This window comes from Lepidochelys olivacea (assembly GCF_965140295.1).
Source record: "Lepidochelys olivacea isolate rLepOli2 genome assembly, chromosome: 10".
Taxonomy (NCBI): Eukaryota; Metazoa; Chordata; order Testudines; family Cheloniidae; genus Lepidochelys; species Lepidochelys olivacea.
Window position 1 is genome coordinate 15,378,924 of NC_140420.1, and position 19,603 is coordinate 15,398,526.

The window sequence follows — 19,603 nt, forward strand, 5'->3', positions numbered from 1 at the left end:
GGATTGGTAACTGGTTAAAAGATAGGGGGGAAAGGGTAGGAATAAATGGTCAGTTTTCAGAATGGAGAGAGGTAAATAATGGTGTCCCCCAGGGGTCTGTACTGGGACAAGTCCTATTCAACATATTCATAAATTATCTGGAAAAAGGGTAAACAGTGAGATGGCAAAATTTGCAGATGAAACAAAACTACTCAAGATAGTTAAGTCCCAGGCAGACTGCGAAGAGCTCCAAAAGGATCTCTCAAAATTGGGTGACTGGGCAACAAAATGGCAGATGAAATTCAATGTTGATAAATGCAAAGTAATGCACATTGGAAAACATAATCCCAACTATACATATAAAATGATGAGGTCTCAATTAAGTGTTACCACTCAAGAAAGAGATCTTGGAGTCATTGTGGATAGTTCTCTGAAAACATCCACTCCATGTGCAACAGCAGTCAAAAAAGCAAACAGAATGTTGTGAATCATTAAGAAAGGGATAGATAATAAGACAAAAAGAAACTATCATATTGCCTCTATATAAATCCATGGTACACCCACATCTTGAATATTGTGTGCACATGCGGTCGCCCCATCTCAAAAAAGACATATTGGAACTGGAAAAGATTCAGAAAAGGGCAACAAAAATGATTAGGGGTATGGAACGGCTGTCGTATGAGGAGAGATTAATAAGACTGGGACTTTTCAGCTTGGAAAAGAGACAATTAAGGGGGGATATGATACAGGTCTATAAAATCATGACTGGTGTGGAGAAAGTAAATAAGGAAGTGTTATTTACTCCTTCTCATAACACAAGAACTAGGGGTCACCAAATGAAATTAATAGGCAGCAGGTTTAAAACAAACAAAAGGAAGTATTTTTTCACACAAATGCACAGTCAACCTGTGGAACTCCTTGCCAGAGGATGTTGTGAAGGCCAAGACTATAACGGGGTTCAAAACAGAACTAGATAAATTCATGGAGGATAGGTCCATCAATGGCTATTAGCCAGGACGAGCAGGGATCGTGTCTCTAGCCTGTTTGCCAGAAGCTGGGAATGGGCCACAGAGGATGGATCACTTGATGATTACCTGTTCTGTTCATTCCCTCTAGGGCACATGGATACTGGCCTAGATGGATCTTTGGTCTGACCCAGTATGGCCATTCTTATGTTCTTATATTGAGATTAATGGGAATCTTTCCACTGATTCCAGTGGGCTTTGACCCATGCTTTATAAGTGTTTCTCTAATTCACTATTATAGGCCCTGATTCAGAAAAGTACTTAAAGTATGTGCTTAACTTTAAGCATATGCTTCAGTGCGTGCCTGAATCAGGTCCATATTCATTAACGAAATAAGGGAGGGGACTGATACTGTATTTCAAGGAATATTTACTTTTCTCCTGGGGCTGCAGCGTGAAAATGAATTCTTGTCTCTATCAGATTAGTTAGTGGCACATATATGGAGCCTTTGACTTTGAAACTCAAAAACTTCTCAGTAAAGTTTTCTGGGTTCTAACATCCTAATGCCCTGGGAGGCATCACTTTGAGTTACACAAAACTCAAATAAATATATTTAAATAACTAAAATAATTACTAATTTCCTCATTATTTCATTTAGAAAAAATACTTGTAAGATTGTCAAGGACTTATAAAATGCATTGTTAATTACCCTGAGCCATATCACACCGTCAATTTTTAAGCAAATCTATTAAAGGTCAAAAGAAAAGGAGTACTTGTGGCACCTTAGAGACTAACCAATTTATTTGAGCATGAGCTTTCATGAGATACAGCTCACTTCATCGGATGCATACCGTAGAAACTGCAGTAGACATTATATACACACAGAGACCATGAAACAATACCCCCTCCCACCCCACTGTCCTGCTGGTAATAGCTTATCTAAAGTGATCATCAAGTTGGGCCATTTCCAGCACAAATCCAGGTTTTCCCACCCTCCGCCCCCCCACACATAAACTCACTCTCCTGCTGGTAATAGCCCATCCAAAGTGACCACTCTCTTCACAATGTGTATGATAATCAAGGTGGGTCATTTCCAGCACAAATCCAGGTTCTCTCACTCCCTCACCCCCCTTCCAATAAACCCCACACACAAACTCACTCTCCTACTCGTAATAGCTTATCAAAAGTGACCATTCTCCCTACAATGTGCATGATAATCAAGGTGGGCCATTTCCAGCACAAATCCAGGTTTTCTCACCCCACCCCCACCCCCATACACACACCAACTCACTCTCCTGCTGGTAATAGCTCATCTAAAGTGACCACTCTCCCTACAATGTGCATGGTAATCAAGGTGGGTCATTTCCAGCACAGATCCAGGCTCTCTCACCCCCCCACCCCCGGGAAAACACACACACACACACATAAACTCACTCTCCTGCTGGCAATAGCTCATCCAAACTGACCACTCTCCAAGTTTAAATCCAAGTTTAACCAGAACGTCTGGGGAGGGGGGGTAGGAAAAAGCAAGGGGAAATAGGCTACCTTGCATAATGACTTAGCCACTCCCAGTCTCTATTTAAGCCTAAATTAATAGTTGAATGAATTCCAATTCAGCAGTTTCTCGCTGGAGTCTGGATTTGAAGTTTTTTTGTTTTAAGATAGCGACCTTCATGTCTGTAATTGCGTGACCAGAGAGATGAAAGTGTTCTCCGACTGGTTTATGAATGTTATAATTCTTGACATCTGATTTGTGTCCATTTATTCTTTTACGTAGAGACTGTCCAGTTTGACCAATGTAAATGGCAGAGGGGCATTGCTGGCACATGATGGCATATATCACATTGGTGGATGTGCAGGTGAATGAGCCTCTGATAGTGTGGCTGATGTTATTAGGCCCTGTGATGGTGTCCCCTGAATAGATATGTGGGCACAGTTGGCAACGGGCTTTGTTGCAAGGATAAGTTCCTGGGTTAGTGGTTCTGTTGTGTGGTATGTGGTTGTTGGTGAGTATTTGCTTCAGGTTGCGGGGCTGTCTGTAGGCAAGGACTGGCCTGTCTCCCAAGATTTGTGAGAGTGCTGGGTCATCCTTCAGGATAGGTTGTAGATCCTTAATAATGCGTTGGAGAGGTTTTAGTTGGGGGCTGAAGGTGACGGCTAGTGGCGTTCTGTTATTTTCTTTGTTAGGCCTGTCCTGTAGTAGGTGACTTCTGGGAACTCTTCTGGCTCTATCAATCTGTTTCTTCACTTCCGCAGGTGGGTATTGTAGTTGTAAGAAAGCTTGACAGAGATCTTGTAGGTGTTTGTCTCTGTCTGAGGGGTTGGAGCAAATGCGGTTGTATCGCAGAGCTTGGCTGTAGACGATGGATCGTGTGGTGTGGTCAGGGTGAAAGCTGGAGGCATGTAGGTAGGAATAGCGGTCAGTAGGTTTCCGGTATAGGGTGGTGTTTATGTGACCATTGTTTATTAGCACTGTAGTGTCCAGGAAGTGGATCTCTTGTGTGGACTGGACCAGGCTGAGGTTGATGGTAGGATGGAAATTGTTGAAATCATGGTGGAATTCCTCAAGGGCTTCTTTTCCATGGGTCCAGATGAAGAAGATGTCATCAATATAGCGCAAGTAGAGTAGGGGCTTTAGGGGACGAGAGCTGAGGAAGCGTTGTTCTAAATCAGCCATAAAAATGTTGGCATACTGTGGGGCCATGCGGGTACCCATAGCAGTCCCGCTGATCTGAAGGTATACATTGTCCCCAAATGTGAAATAGTTATGGGTAAGGACAAAGTCACAAAGTTCAGCCACCAGGTTAGCCGTGACATTATCGGGGATAGTGTTCTTGACGGCTTGTAGTCCATCTTTGTGTGGAATGTTGGTGTAGAGGGCTTCTACATCCATAGTGGCCAGGATGGTGTTATCAGGAAGATCGCCGATGGATTGAAGTTTCCTCAGGAAGTCAGTGGTGTCTCGAAGGTAGCTGGGAGTGCTGGTAGCGTAGGGCCTGAGGAGGGAGTCTACATAGCCAGACAATCCTGCTGTCAGGGTGCCAATGCCTGAGATGATGGGGCACCCAGGATTTCCAGGTTTATGGATCTTGGGTAGTAGATAGAATATCCCAGGTCGGGGTTCCAGGGGTGTGTCTGTGCGGATTTGATCTTGTGCTTTTTCAGGAAGTTTCTTGAGCAAATGCTGTAGTTGCTTTTGGTAACTCTCAGTGGGATCATAGGGTAATGGCTTGTAGAAACTCGTGTTGGAGAGCTGCCGAGCAGCCTCTTGTTCATATTCTGACCTATTCATGACGACAACAGCATCTCCTTTGTCAGCCTTTTTGATTATGATGTCAGAGTTGTTTCTGAGGCTGTGGATGGCATTGTGTTCTGCACGGCTGAGGTTATGGGGCAAGTGATGCAGCTTTTCCACAATTTCAGCCCGTGCATGTCGGCGGAAGCACTCTATGTAGAAGTCCAATCTGCTGTTTCGACCTTCAGGAGGAGTCCACCTAGAATCCTTCTTTTTGTAGTGTTGGTAGGGAGGCCTCTGTGGATTAGTATGTTGTTCAGAGGTATTTTGGAAATATTCCTTGAGTCGGAGACGTCGAAAATAGGATTCTAGGTCACCACAGAACTGTATCGTGTTCGTGGGGGTGGAGGGGCAGAAGGAGAGGCCCTGAGATAGGACAGCTGCTTCTGCTGGGCTGAGAGTATAGTTGGATAGGTTAACAATATTGCTGGGTGGGTTGAGGGAACCATTGCTGTGGCCCCTTGTAGCATGTAGAAACCTATTAAAGGTCAAGTTTTGCTTAAAACCAGTGGGACAATATGGCCCAAAGTTTATTTCATTAGGTAATAAAAATAAAAGTATTCCCTCCCTATTTCACACCAACACAACAAATTTCAGGGGGTTAAGCTGAGCAATGCCTATTAAAGTCAATAAGAATTATGCAAATAAAACCTTGTACAAGTCTTTGAAAAGTTATACCTGAAGGCTTAATACATATCTTGTAAAGAATATAATTGACCCTATACATATTTTCTTATTAAAATTACATCAAATATTTTATTGAAGTCATACCAGTTGAAGTTACCATTTTCTTATTATTTATTTGTGTTATAATAGCACCTAGAGGTCAACCATGACCAGGGCCCCATTGTACAGTCATATAGTAACTCCCTGCTCAAGATAGCTGACAATCTAAATACATAAAATTGAAGGATGAGAGGGAAGGGAAGAAAAAGAAAATATTATCATCCTGATTTTAGATATGGGGAATTGAGGCACAGTGAGATCAAATGACTTGCCCAAGTTCAAACAAGAAGTCTGTGGCAGAACTGGGAATTGAACTCAGATCCTGAATCCCAGGCTAGTGTCTTAACCATAAAACTCTCCATCTTCCACCAGAAATTAAGCAAGGTCAGATTCGGTCAGCAGTTGCACAGTAGTCCCTAGGAAACCCACTGTGTCACATGAAGTGGTGTTACCTAATATTTGCAATGCTGCTGAAGAAGCAGAGCACAAGACATAAATCCCAGGTCATAGCAACTTGTGTTAAAACTACCATGCACTTGTTACAGTAGACGTATTGTTCACCATGGTGTCATAACCAAATTCCACCTGTAGTTTCCATATAGTTATGTCAATATGCCTACCACACCCTATAATCATTTATAAACACAAAGCTACAAAATGCGAAACACTGAATTTAATTTGATTAGATATGGTATGTTTCACTTCCCTGTCATTAGCGACTGCAGTGTTACTGTGATTGTTCCTTTGTTCCCCAGAGGTGACTGCATTTTAATGGTAGGGAAGATGATTCTTGTATCCATAGTTTCTAAAGCATTTTGGAATCTAAAATAATCTAAAGATTACTCTGTTATTAAAAAAAGCTCATTTAACTGTAAACTTCCTCCTTCCTCCTATTTATCTCACTCAACTATCTAGCACAGCTTGAATTTCAAAGATTGAAAACTCACGGTCCCCTTCATACAAGTTTGTGCAGCACCCAGCGCAATAAGGTCTTGGTCCTTGAATGGAGCCCCTAGACATCACTGAAATAAAAATACAGATGCAAAAAAATTGGAAGTCATTATTAATAATGTCATAACTTAAACGGGCCAAATCCCTCTCTAGTGTAACTCTTCATTAGCTTCAATACATTACATCGTTTATAATAAATTAGTCAGTCATTCTTCTAAGTGCATGCAAGTTGTTGTAGTTTAAATTTAGAAAAAAGTATCACATTTGTTCAGTTGGGAGGTGGGAAGGAAAAAAAGCATTAGCGCCCTTCTCTAACCTTATCAAGTGATATACAAAAAACACAGACATATGTCTGGGGGTGGCAGCTGGTAGAATGTAGGCTGTGCTGAGTATCCTCCTGGATTTGTAGAGTCCTCAGGTCGCAAGGCACTTGTAATCCTGTAAGAATTACACTTAGCTTTTGCTCCAATTAACGCAAAAGGTATTTTTTGGAGCTTCAGTAGTGCAGAAGGCGATGTATTTTGCTGGATCAGGTTCTAGCCACAGAAATATACTAGATTCCAAAGCATTTGGAAACAAACAGTTCAAGTTGATAATTGTGTAAACACTGAAACCCAGTTTCTAAAATTAATGCCAACTATGATGACTGCAGAAACATGTGGAACAGATGTGTATGGGCACACACGCATCTCCAGAAGCCTGAGAAAACAATGGGCTACAACATAGACCAATAATACTTCTATGTGAAGCCAAAAATAATCTTTTGCATTTCTGGACCCTATCACAAATAGGAGATGATAGTGTCTGTGAGAACCAGGTCAGGAAGGCTATTCCATGTGTACAGGGTCACATGGAAGAAAGCCTATGGAGTGTTGTGGGACAAGCAGACAAAAAGCAGTAGGGAGTAATGAGACTTACCTCAGTGGTGGAGTGGAAGGGGAGGTGTTGGAAGAATGTGATTAAACCTGAATATTTTATTGCCTAATGCTTCTCTGTGGGCTACTCCCTCACTGAGGCAAGGAAACCAAGTTTGGGGTCATTGTTTTCCAATCAGAGAAACCAGAGTTTGCAAGGGAAAGTGGGCTCTGCCCTCAACTTTTAGATCCATGATTTTATAGCTCTGCCCTCCTTTGCGTGGAGGCCTCGTTTCTGTGCATTGCCTCCCATTTCTGGCCCACTCATCTGCCACCTCCAAAAGCTCTCCACCAACAGAGACAGTTAAGAGGATGCATTGATTCAGCTCATACCCAGGCTTCACCTCCCAATAGCCAGCACTGATCTCTTTTGAAGTGATACTGACCTCTGCAACTGCTTTGGGCTGCTGCATCTTCCCCCAGTGGTGAGCTTTCCACCACCAGGATGTACACCAGAGATCATGAGCTGAATCTGCCCCAGTATTTCTTAGGATGCAAGCTAGTTTAACTAAACCAAAATTAGCCACTGGCAATGGAAGTGGCAAAATACCCACTATGTAAGACATTTCATCCTAGGTTGGCAAGCACCGAAGATCATAGGGAACAAGAGATACTATAATACACAGTGGCAGAGAAGATGAACCAAGTGACTCAACAGCTCATTTCCATCTCTAACTCCAATGATCCAGTTTTTTCAAAGGATAGACTATTCATACGGGCAAAGACTTTTCTAATGAGAGACTTTTTTTGGGTAACTCATTAAACTAAATTCCTTGCGGCAAAATGTAAGGTCAGTGGCCTTTCAGCAAATGGTTAACTTCGTTGTAATAGTACTATTATCAAAAGAATACATTTTCGTTGTGCTAGTCAAGTCCTAAGATTTAGGACTATTTTTCTGGTCAATGTATTTGCTTTATTTTTTAATGCATGCTGCAAAGATTTACACAGGGCGTGAATGTTTTCTCCTAACATATTGTCAGTGCTTTACTGCTCCACCTTAAGCAATTTGCCAACAACCATTTTCTGCAAAATGAGCTGTGAGTTTGGAACAAAGAACTGCCATTCTGACAGGCATCTTCACTCCCTTGCCCACCTTTCTCTACTGACTAAACTGGTTCAATTTTATTCCACGGTCAACAGGAAGCTTATGGGGAGAGAAACAATGTGGGGAGATTTCAGAGTAACAGCCGTGTTAGTCTGTATTCGCAAAAAGAAAAGGAGTACTTGTGGCACCTTAGAGACTAACCAATTTATTTGAGCATAAGCTTTCGTGAGCTACAGCTCACTTCATTGGATGCATACTGTGGAAACTGCAGAAGACATTATATACACAGAGACCATGAAACAATACCTCCTCCCACCCCACTCTCCTGCTGGTAATAGCCCATCCAAAGTGACCACTCTCCTTACAATGTGTATGAAAATCAAGGTGGGCCATTTCCAGCACAAATCCAGGTTCTCACCCCCCTCCCCAAAACACACACACACAAACTCACTCTCCTGCTGGTAATAGCTTATGTGTGTGGTTTTTGAACAAAAGGGGGGGGGGTGAGAAAACCTGGATTTGTGCTGGAAATGGCCCACCTTGATTATCATACACATTGTAAGGAGAGAGTGATCACTTTAGATAAGCTATTACCAGCAGGAGAGTGGGGTGGGAGGAGGTATTGTTTCATGGTCTCTGTGTATATAATGTCTTCTGCAGTTTCCACAGTATGCATCCGATGAAGTGAGCTGTAGCTCACGAAAGCTTATGCTCAAATAAATTGGTTAGTCTCTAAGGTGCCACAAGTACTCCTTTTCTTAATGTGAGGAGACTGATGAATTGATTTGGAAAAACTCCAGCAGAATTGAAACATTGCATCTTTCTTTATTATTAACATGAAACAGTGAAAAATATCTATAGGGAAAAAAAAGACTAAGAATTCCCCATGGGGAGATCTGAAACAATGAGACCAAAACAGAGGATCTGAGGATTCATGGCTTCGAGCAGGCAGGAAATACCCAGCTGACTTTCAAAGCTGAGAATGCTCTTCAGTGAGACAGCCTAGGAGAATTCTTCAAGTAAATGATTCAGTGGACTCAGCTAGAACAGGCTGACATGATACAAAATAAAGGAAAAAGAAGTCAAGGGACCAACATGCAGTGATGAATTGAGCTGGATTTGGAAATGGAAATCTGTTACAATCCTCAGGAATACTTGAACTACTTAGGAAGTTTCAGTAAGGAATAAGGGCTTCTTCAGGAACAACTGGGCGATATTTTCCATCCAAAGCCGTAAGCTTTCCAGGACATTTTAAGTTTAAATTAATTGTATCAACACTTGCAAAAGTGGAATGGGTTTTTTGTTTGTTTGCTTTTTAAAAATAGACAGGGACGAAGAGGATTTTAGGTTTACTTGGGCCTGGCACAGCTCAGGGAGTGGGACTTGACCTCTCGAGGTCCCTTTCAGCCCTACATTTCTTTGATTCAGGTTTTGTCACAGAATTCTTAAAATGATTACAAAAATAAGAGAGAAACATAGAAGAGGTGAGACAGTAGGGCCTTCTCAGATAAAGAAGGAAAAGGAAAAGTACTATTAGATAAAACAGGGCTTTGCCTCTCTTCTCTTCTTCACACTGCCCTGCCTTCACAGCACTTCTCTCTGTAACCCAGGATAAAAAAGATGTCAGGTATCTTTAGGATATAGAAGTGGAATATAACAATGTTTTAAGACAATGACTACAAGCCTCAGGCCTGCAAGAGATTTAGCTTAGCCAAATTAGGCCTTAGGATAAATTAGCTACATTATAAAGATAACATGCTTACACTGAGAGGGGACTCTGATGAGAATGAGCAATTGAGAAGGGTGGGAATAAACTTTCTCAACCAATAATAAATCTGCTGAGCTTGTGTCTATGTCTGTGGTACACTGATGTTTTGCAAGTAACTGGTGGGTTTGGGTAATAATGTCCACGAGAGATCAGTGGGCACCACAAGATGACCATTGGTAGCTGGGTTGAAATCTTAGAGACTTCATTAAGGTAACTGCCTATCACTATGGTGATAAGGGGACATACATGTAATGGGAATTAAATGAGTTAGCCTATGAAAAACTGGGCATCCCAAAAGTAGTGTGGTGTGGAAGTTCAAATAAGGAAAAGGGGTTAACACTTTCATAAATATTTATGAACCCCAGTGGGCTTCAGTGTAATACATTATAAAAGCGGTATCCCAATCTGTGTGCCTTGTGGGAGTGGGAATGGAGATGCGAGGATGACAACCACTGGTGATGACGATGATGACTAACACTTTGGGTTTTTCTGCAAGGCATGGTGTGAGTAATGCAAATACTATGCGTTCTGTATTGGTCTTTTGCTCCTTTACCAGATTGCAGTGTGTGTATTGTTGTTTGGTTGGTTAATAAAAATAATTATGATAGAAAGAGCACTGCGTAGTCTGTGTGCGCACTGTGGCATTCCCCTTCTATTGATAGCCTCCCTGCTATAGTCAATCTTCGGGGGGAAATCAGTGAGCAGGAGTTGTGGAAAAGCCTGATTGAGCTTTTGTTTCATCCTCACATTACTTTTCTGCACACTTATTTATGGGGGCAGGAGGGAGGCAGGTGCTTAGGAACAAAGAAATGTATGCCTCAGCACAGAAGAGAAGAGGTAGGAGGGGCAGGTAACTGTGTGCTCCATATGAACCAACTACTTGGTGGATGCAGCACATTATCAAAATCAGGTAATCAGTATGTCCCCTTGATCTCAGTGCACTGGCAGGACTTCAGAAGTGACGCGACCCCGAGTGCAGGATTTAGCAGGGTCCAGTGGGGAATCCAAGCTGTCAGCTTAGATTTGCTCCCTGTGAGCAGCTAGTCCCCGTGGTCACTTCTGAAGCTTTTAAAGCTGAGTTTTCAATTACTGAAGCTTATTTGAAGATTTCAAGTATTCAAATACACTTTTGTAATTGAAAGGAAGGAGGCTGTTTAGGATAATGCATTCCTCCTCACCCACATAACAAGTACCAGGGTTGTGAGTACCTGCATTACATTTCAGTTAAGCAATGACATCCCTCCAAATCCTACCAACTGTTTTGGTTTGTTTCAGAGTTTATTGTTCTGCTTTTATCTGAACTTAACTTGATGCCAAACCAGTAAAATAGACAATAGTATAAAACACATTTGATGTCTAGATTACATTATGTCTGCATGCTTCTCTTCATTATTTACTGTGCTCTTGCATTTAGTTGCTTCTGCAAACTTGGAAATCTCATATTTCATGTCAATTGGCCACAGCTATTGTAATTTACCAAGGTTCCAGCAATGTACACCTGCTACTATCAGCAAACTCTCATTGACTTGAAAACCATTTTCTTGGTTTCCAGCCCATTAGCCAATTACCATTCTCATTTGCCAAAACACCTCTTAGTTCAGTCACATGCCTTAGATGTAGAAGGAACCAAATATACTGGAGTGGATATATTTCCAATTCATCCAATTTCTGAAGAATCCCTTATGATGTTTTTATTTAAATCCATTTTTGAATATGTCTCCTCTCCCCCGTACTCCCCCCCAAATACTGCAGGAGTTAAAGAGATTATGAAATTATCATCTTTTCTTTCATGGATGCCTATCTAGTATCATCATGTAACTTTGACATATAGCACCTATACATCATGGATTGATTTGTATACTAGAGGGTTGCACACTTCATTTTTTCTGTTCCAGGCCAATGGGGCTGCGGGAAGCAGTGGCCAGCACATCCCTCACCCCACGTCACTTCCTGCAGCCCACATTGGCCTGGAATGGTGAACCACGGCCAGTGGGAGCTGTGATCAGCCAAACCTGCGGACGCTGCAGGTAAACAAACCGGCCCGCCAGCAAATTTCCCTGACGGGCCGCTTGCCAAAGGTTGCCGATCCCTGATTTAGATGATAGGCTCTTAAGAGCAGTGACTGTCTCTCATTATGTGGTTGTAGAGTGACTAGCACTCTGGGACCTTGACCTCAGTTGGGGCTTGTGGGCACCATTACTAATAAAAATGCTCAGAGTCACCCTTTTGAGGCCTCCTGAACTTGGAAATCAGGCCTGATTTTAATTCTTATGAGTGAGTTTCTGGCTCTTTTGCTCAAGGAGAAGGTCAGCTTGGATTTATACGCTTATCACTAGGGTTGGAAGATAGACAATGATTTTCCTTCCTGCTCCACTTCTACTCTCACCCCACCCCCACCCAAAAAAATCCACAGGTGATTCACAGACCCTTCAGAATAATTGCAGTCTGGAAATAACAGCCACAGCAAGACCCAGATCAGTACACAGCTGTAGGGAGCAACTCCACCCATGCTACTGCCAACAGCATTCAAAGACCTGCAAAATGCAGACCAGCTGGCTGCCTGAGGCTGAGCCAGCTACTCTGCTGAGGAGGCAGAACGTAGAAAGGAAAGCCACCTTTCAGTAAGATCAACATTGCTGGCTCTGGAATGTGTTGATACCAAAGGCTGGGAGGGCCACTTTGGCCATGACCCAACCACTTTTTGGCCCACCACAGCCCAGTTCAGGGGAGGTGATCTGGCAGTACCAAAGCCAGAAGGGGGTTGGGCAGGAGAGAGCAGGGGGAGGGCCCCACCTGTTTGGTATACAGAAAGACCATCTGGCCAGAGCAGGGAGCCAGGCCAGCCCAGCAGAACAGGAGCTGCTGCAGGGTGGGATCATGCTCCAGTTCCCCTCTGAGCCTCCCATCCCTGGGGACTAAAGTGATCTTTAGCCTGTGGAGGTGGGAGAAAGCTGCTTACAACCCCAAACACCTAGCTCCACTCCCCCCATTTGGCTGGAGCAACTAAACAAATGTTGAACCTCCGGTCAACTTCTCTCTCCTGCTCCTGTTCCCAAGGTTTGTCTTCCTGGTGCGCTGTTCAGGGATCTGGGAAGCAGGGCAAATGTGCGGAGAGGTAAATAATAGAAATTACAGCCAAGTAATCTGCTTGATATCACTCAGGGAAGTCTCAGAACGAGGATTCAGGGAGGAAAAGGTTTGGCAAATAACACAGCTAATTTGGGACCCGCAGCAGGAAGAGCTGGTCATACATAATGAATTTACTGGAAGTCTTTCAGGATAGTCATGCCAGGGTACTATGCGACAGCATCCTAGTCCCACAGGTTCCTCAATTTATATCAACATGGCTTCCAGCAGTAAGAGTGGGATGGCGTGATGCTACTACAATTACTCTTCCTACTCCTAGTACTTTAATGCATCATTGATAAAAGAATTTCTCAGGAACAACAAAGGCTTAGATTTTCCAGATGCCTCTAGACCCAAAAGGGAACTATGCCTCCAAGGTTATAGAGTGCAAAAGAACTGGAAGGAGGTAGAGCAGTCAGTGCTCAGCACCAGCGTTACTAATTGTTCTGAAATCACCTCAAATCATCGTTTCTCAAATAGATCAATATGCCTTCTTATGTACAGAAGATATTGGGAGGCATTTTCAAGACACACAGCTTTGATCCAACTCTTCTCCCATTGAAGTCAAGGCTTGTCTGCACACAGAAATTGTATCAGTTTAACTTAAACTGGTTTAAAAACTCATATAGTTAAACTGGAATCCCTCGATGGACAGACATTCATTAAAAATTGGTTGCATCAGATTACATACCTGAGTTTACACATGCAAGATAAACTGATAAACCAGGTTTAAGCTGATTTAAGAGTGTCCACAAACGAAGTTGGTCAGGTTTAACAAAATCATTTTTAACAAACAACAAAATCATACTTCTATTTAAACCAGTACAACCTTGTGTCTGGACGAGACTAAATGGGAGTTTTACTCAGGATTTCAATAGGAACTGAATCAGGTCAATGCCAAGAGCTTTTGAAAATCCCACCCATTTTCACTCTGTTAGTAGTTGGACAGAAGTTCACAGAGGTTGGCTGAGCTCATACTTATTTACAGCTGGCGTTGAGACCTGTCTCCTGCTCTAGTCACAGTGAATACGCAAAGGATTGTTTCAGTTTAATAGACCTCTTTTTGAAGTATTTATTTGAAGTATAACCTCTTACATTACTAAAACAGATGCACAACTAAAAAATAGTGGCTAAGACCCTGCAATATAGCAGAAACGCACAGAACAATTGTTGCAATGAACCCAGTCCCACTTTTCCCTGCAGTTTATTTTCTAGTGCTTTGTCCAATATATTTTTAATACATCCCAAACAATTAAATTTCCTCTTCTGTAAATTTCCTAAAGAAATTATGTAACCAATGGATCTCACTATAAGAAAGTTTTCTGAAGATTCAGTCCAGTCTACATTTTATTTCTTTGGTTTCATCCACTATTCTGTTTCATGACCCATGAGGCCAGCTTGACATTTACAAGATATTTTTTAAGTCATTTACAAGATACCATTATGTCTTCAAGTTATCAAACAATTTTGAATGACTGTTATGGACAAAAACAAAGACGCATGAAAAAAGCACTTTAAAATAGTATGAGAAAGATCATTCTCTCCTTACTCTACATTCTTATTTCAATAGGTTCAAGAAAGTTCAATTTGAACTGTTAGACTTCATTCATACTCTGACTCCCACTGAATTCTCAGGATCAGTACCAGACAGCACATCTAAATTCTGTATGAATAATAAGAGTTGCATCTATAATAAAAGGGAAAGAAATCAAATCTTCAAAATATTAGCAGCTTGAATTTAACCTTTACATGAAATAAGTGATTCCCTTTATTTATTTATTTTACTTAATGCAGATATTGTTCTGCCAATCAGGAGACTTTGAATCTGACAAATCCCCAAGACCACAATTACAGGCTTTTCTTGGCTGTACTAGCAACAGGTGTTACTGACCAATCTAATCGCAGTGCAGTTCACACATACAGGCTCACACTGTACAGACTACATAATACAAAGATGAAAGTGACTCAACTTCTGCACACACACAAAGGTTATAAGCTACCTCTGGCAAGAGGCAAGATAATGACAATTTTAAACTCCCTAGTTTTTTTTTTAATTCTAATCCTTCAGTGAATTTTCTTTAGATATGTCCATTATAAAATGCATGACATGTTCCTAAGAGTCTCAGCTCAGCTGTATCTGTCCTAAGGGCAACAAAAATAGAACTTGAAGTAACAATCTAAAATGATGTAAAGCTGCTTTATTGTACCTAGTTGAATATATTAGCAGATGGTCAAGCCTCAGCCTATACAATGTATAACAAATACACACATTCTAGTAGGAGGGAGGTTGCCTTTCAAGATACACAGCACTCAATGCACCATCAACACAAATTTCTTTGATGAAAGCATTTGCCTGTGACGGTTTGTAAGTTGTTTTGTTTTTTCTCCCCTCAGCCGTTATCAGAAGATGTATCTAGATTGTAATTTAACTTGTTACAGAATGAGGCAGTTCACTTATGAATCCACATGAGCTGCAACCATGGCGGTAACATCTAGCGTGAGGAAGGAGATGCAAAGCTCATTTCATTGTTAATGGAAGCTGCACGTCCCAACTCCTCACATACATACACAGAAATCTGACCCCATGATGTTTATCTCCAACTACAACACAAGCAGCAGCTCCGAATCGCTAGATGTGGAAGCTGGTAATTTTCTCTCAGCTGCTTTTGTCTCCTCGCTGCCACTGCGTAGGACATGCCATATGCTACAAAGGAAAAGATAGACCTTTCTGTCAGGTAGACTTGTGTTCCAAATTAGACATGAAATTAATGTTTATAAAATAATTCATTTAGGGGCAGACTGACTATTTTGCCAAGCTCACAGTCAGATACAATGAAGCACTTCTTTCCAAAAGGCTCGTGTTTTTATTTCTTCCAGGCATTCCTTCTGGAAAATAAATGCTTTCTGTACACCCCTGGATAGCTCATGGGCACTGAACCTGGGAAGTCTTGAATCTTAATAGAAGATCCTCTACTACCTGAGTGAAAAGACTCACCTCTCTTAGCCGTAAGAGGCAGTTGTAGGCTCATCCATCACTAAGGAGGCAGAACACCACATTGGGTTACATCAGCAAAGTTGGGGAATGAGTCTGCTTGTTAATAACTGATGACTACAGCTGGGTGGGAAATGACAGACCCCTCCTCCCCTTCCCACCCCACCCCGCCCCAAAAAACCACATTGTTTCATTTAAATTTTGCACAGATAATTTCCATTTTTTCTGAGAAAATTCAAATACCAAAATTTTCCATTTGGAAATGCTGCCACAGTGCCTCCTGGGAGTTGTCATTTGGGTGCCTCATGCTCCATTTCTCCTCTACAGGCCAGAGTCCCTCGTCAAACTACATCTCCCACAATGTACCATGGTCTTGCCTCCTGAGAGGAGACAGTGCATCTGTGAAGTTCAGCCAGGGAGCCCAGCCAGAGGACAAGGAGAGCACGAGGCACCAAAACTACAGCTCCCATGAAGCACTGCAGCACCAAATCCAAATACTTTGGGTTTTGCGCATTCAGTTTTCAATGAAAAAAGTTAAATTTTATACAGAGCAGCCATTTTTTGTAGAAAAATTTCATTTAATAAAAAAAAATTTTTTTTGGAAAATGTTTGACCAGCCCCACTGACCACCCCTACTGGTTCTAAAAAAAGAGGAAACTTAGAGAAGCCACTGCCAGTCCTCCCCGCTCCTTCAACAGAGGACTCCTTCAATGATCATTCTGCCCCTCAGTTTTGTAGCACCAGGAACAGGTACCAAGTGCACAAACTGAACAAGTAAATACCAGCCTTCGCAAGATGGATGATTTCAAAGAAACACCAATGCCTACCTTTTTGTCTGTTTAATGGCATTTTGCTTTATGCATTATGTGTTTTGAAAGAGCACAGCCCCCTCATCAAATCAACTAAGCCCACAGGGGCGTTGTATTATTAATTAACCTTTGAGTTCCACTAGTAAGTAATACTGTCATTCTTTTCTGGGATATGAAAAAATCCTTTATGAATAAGCATGTTTCTACAATGTAAATACATTCACAATGGATAGAATTTCCATTACAAATGTGCTTGATCTTTAGTAAGTAGACCAGCTCCACGAAAAGCCTAATTCAATATCAATTATTAAATGCAACTGAAAGGCTTCCATTGATCTCTCTCCGGCCCTAAAGCACTACATTCTGATGGGACTTTAGATGGCAGTTTCAGTCACTTTCATTATATTTTGATATGGTCTTTATGATGAGTATTTGTGCAGCTACTGTAACCTATATGGCAACTCAGCTTGAGTCCCAAAAATATTTGTAAGAAAACTTTAAAAGTTACGGAAGGCAGATTTAATTGTCCAAATTACTTTACTTCTTATCAAATGCTTCCAGAAGCCTTTGCTAGATCTAAACCCCCCCCCCTTCCTTTTTGATGATAAAATGTCAAAAAAGGATGAAGGACAAATTCCTAAAGCAGCTTCTAATACTGTATCTGCCATGGGGGTTTGGATGCGCAATTTTTTGGCATTGGAGTGTTTGCATGTGTAAACTGCATTTCTGTATGCAAATCAAGTGGGCAGGTCTCGAGCAGCAGGTGCTAAGTTGGAACTTTTGCCCAAGGACTTTGTAAAAGTTACCGTCGGTCTTGGAAAATGGTCAAAACCAAACGGTTTTTTCCCTCCCATGGTCTCCACTTTGGTGTTGCACCTGGTGTAAGAACAAATAGTTGCTTTCCCTAGTACAGGGGTGGCCAACCTGAGCCCGAGAAGGAGCCAGAATTTACCAAGGTACATTGCCAAAGAGCCCCAGTAATACATCAGCAGCCCCCATCAGCCGCCAGCCCCAGCACCTCCTGCTCGCTGGCAGCCTTGCCAATCATCACCTCCCACTCCCTCCCTGTGCCTCCTGCCCACCGCGATCAGCTGTTCTGCAGTGTACAGGAGGCTCTGGGATGGAGGGGGGAGGAGCAAGGGTGCAGCAGGCTCAGCGGAGCGGGCAGGAAGGGGCGGGGGCCTTGGGGTAAGGGGTGGAGTGGGGGGAAGGGCCTGGGGTTGAGCAGGGGAAAGTTGGCACCTGTAGCTCCAGCCCCGGAGTCAGCACCTGTGCAAGGAGCTGCATATTAACTTCTGAAGAGCCGCATGCAGCTCCGGAGCCACAGGTTGGCCACCCCTGCCCTAGTACTTTTACAAACTATTAGGGAATAATATGGGCATCAATTTTTAGACGATGGAGGTGTGCAAGTTCTGTTAACATAAATGAGAGTGAACTGCCTGAACCCCTCACTGCTTAGTTTCAATGACCAGAAATGCTCGGTTAATGCACCTATGTTATAATGGAATTCTTTGCCACTACTAAAGAATCATTAGCCAGCACATGAGTTTCCTCCCAAAGCACAGACTTTGAGAATGAGTAATTTTACCACTTCACGTAACCACAGATTTTGTTCATAACACGAACAGCTTTCCTGTATTCATCCCCTCTGAACCACAATATATGTCTCTTTAAACACTATTTCCTCACCACCAAACAGCACTTGCAAAGATATGCCACCTGCATAAATATTTAAGTTGGTATTTGATATCTTAGCTCTTGCAATAACCAACAGGAAGGGTTGCTCAAGCTGTAACAGCATATATCTGAAAACAGAAATTCAAAAAGTACCTGAAATAAATCATGGCTCAATCCACCAGTACCCCCAGTCAGTTTGCATTGGTAAAGGAAACAAAATTCATTGGAATCAGTTTCCATTAAGAAAAGGAGTACTTGTGGCACCTTAGAGACTAACAAATTTATTTGAGCATAAGCTTTCGTGAGCTACAGATGCATCCGATGAAGTGGGCTGTAGCTCACGAAAGCTTATGCTCAAATAAATTTGTTAGTCTCTAAGGTGCCACAAGTACTCCTTTTCTTTTTGCAAATACAGACTAACACGGCTGCTACTCAGTTTCCATTAAGATCCCAACATGGTGCGGAAGTAAATAAGTGACTGATACGTATTTGATATTTGAGAACACCAGACTCTTAAATTAATCACTGCATATCATATGTGCTTCCACAGGCAAAGATGATAATGATATATTGGTTTAAATTATGTTGCCAGTTAATCTGGATTTGCTCCAGTGTAACTCCACTACACTCATTGGATTTATTCCAGATTTATGACAGTGCAAGTAATAGCAAAATTCCAAGGTCCATATGGTTCTGTTGATTTTCAAGCAGAACATAAGCAAGCAGAATGATTCAGTGGGTGGAATAGCAAAGGCAAAGCAATCTTTTGGGCCATGTGTGTTCCCCAAATCTTTTTGATTCCCTGGGATGTTCAGGGTGCAATATTTACAATAAATACAATAAAATGGTCAGTCTTTGCCAAAAATCAAAGCTAACTCCACACCTGTGCTCACACACACCATCCATGTGGCCTAGCACTTTAACCTTATTGTGTGACTTGATTCAGGATTTCCATATTCCAAGGCATCCTCCACGTTCTGTCTCCCTGCAGCTACCTGGGTTTCACTGTGTACAGAATATCACAGAAGCCTGGCTTGTAAACTCCTTCACATGGATGGCAAGATCTTCTTCAGAGTTGTTTCTCTCATCTCTGTGGGAGAAACACTGAATTTTCTTCTTGGAGAATAACTCCATTCCAGAGCTTGTGTATCTCCCCTGTGCAGATGGAAGATCAACTTACCTACCTATTGCCCACTTGGAAAAAAACGAAGAACAAACAGTACCTGATTGTCCTGTCAGTAGGGGAATTCCATTTTTTAGAAGCCATCGACAAATTCCCAATGTCTTAAACCTCTGGCTTAGTCTTTGAAGACATTTAGTCCTTGTAAATATCTCCCTTGGCTGACTGACTTGTTG

General features: G+C 42.0%; 1 long non-coding RNA gene across 1 annotated transcript in view; it reads right to left on the minus strand.

Moving 5' to 3' along the window:
- The window catches only part of LOC311527676, a 73,793-nt gene that overhangs the window by 13,326 nt on the left and 40,864 nt on the right, over positions 1–19,603 (minus strand). The window contains exon 3 of the long non-coding RNA XR_014713416.1: positions 5,913–5,987. This is a non-coding gene — a long non-coding RNA (uncharacterized lncRNA). The remainder of the gene's footprint in view (positions 1–5,912; positions 5,988–19,603) is intronic.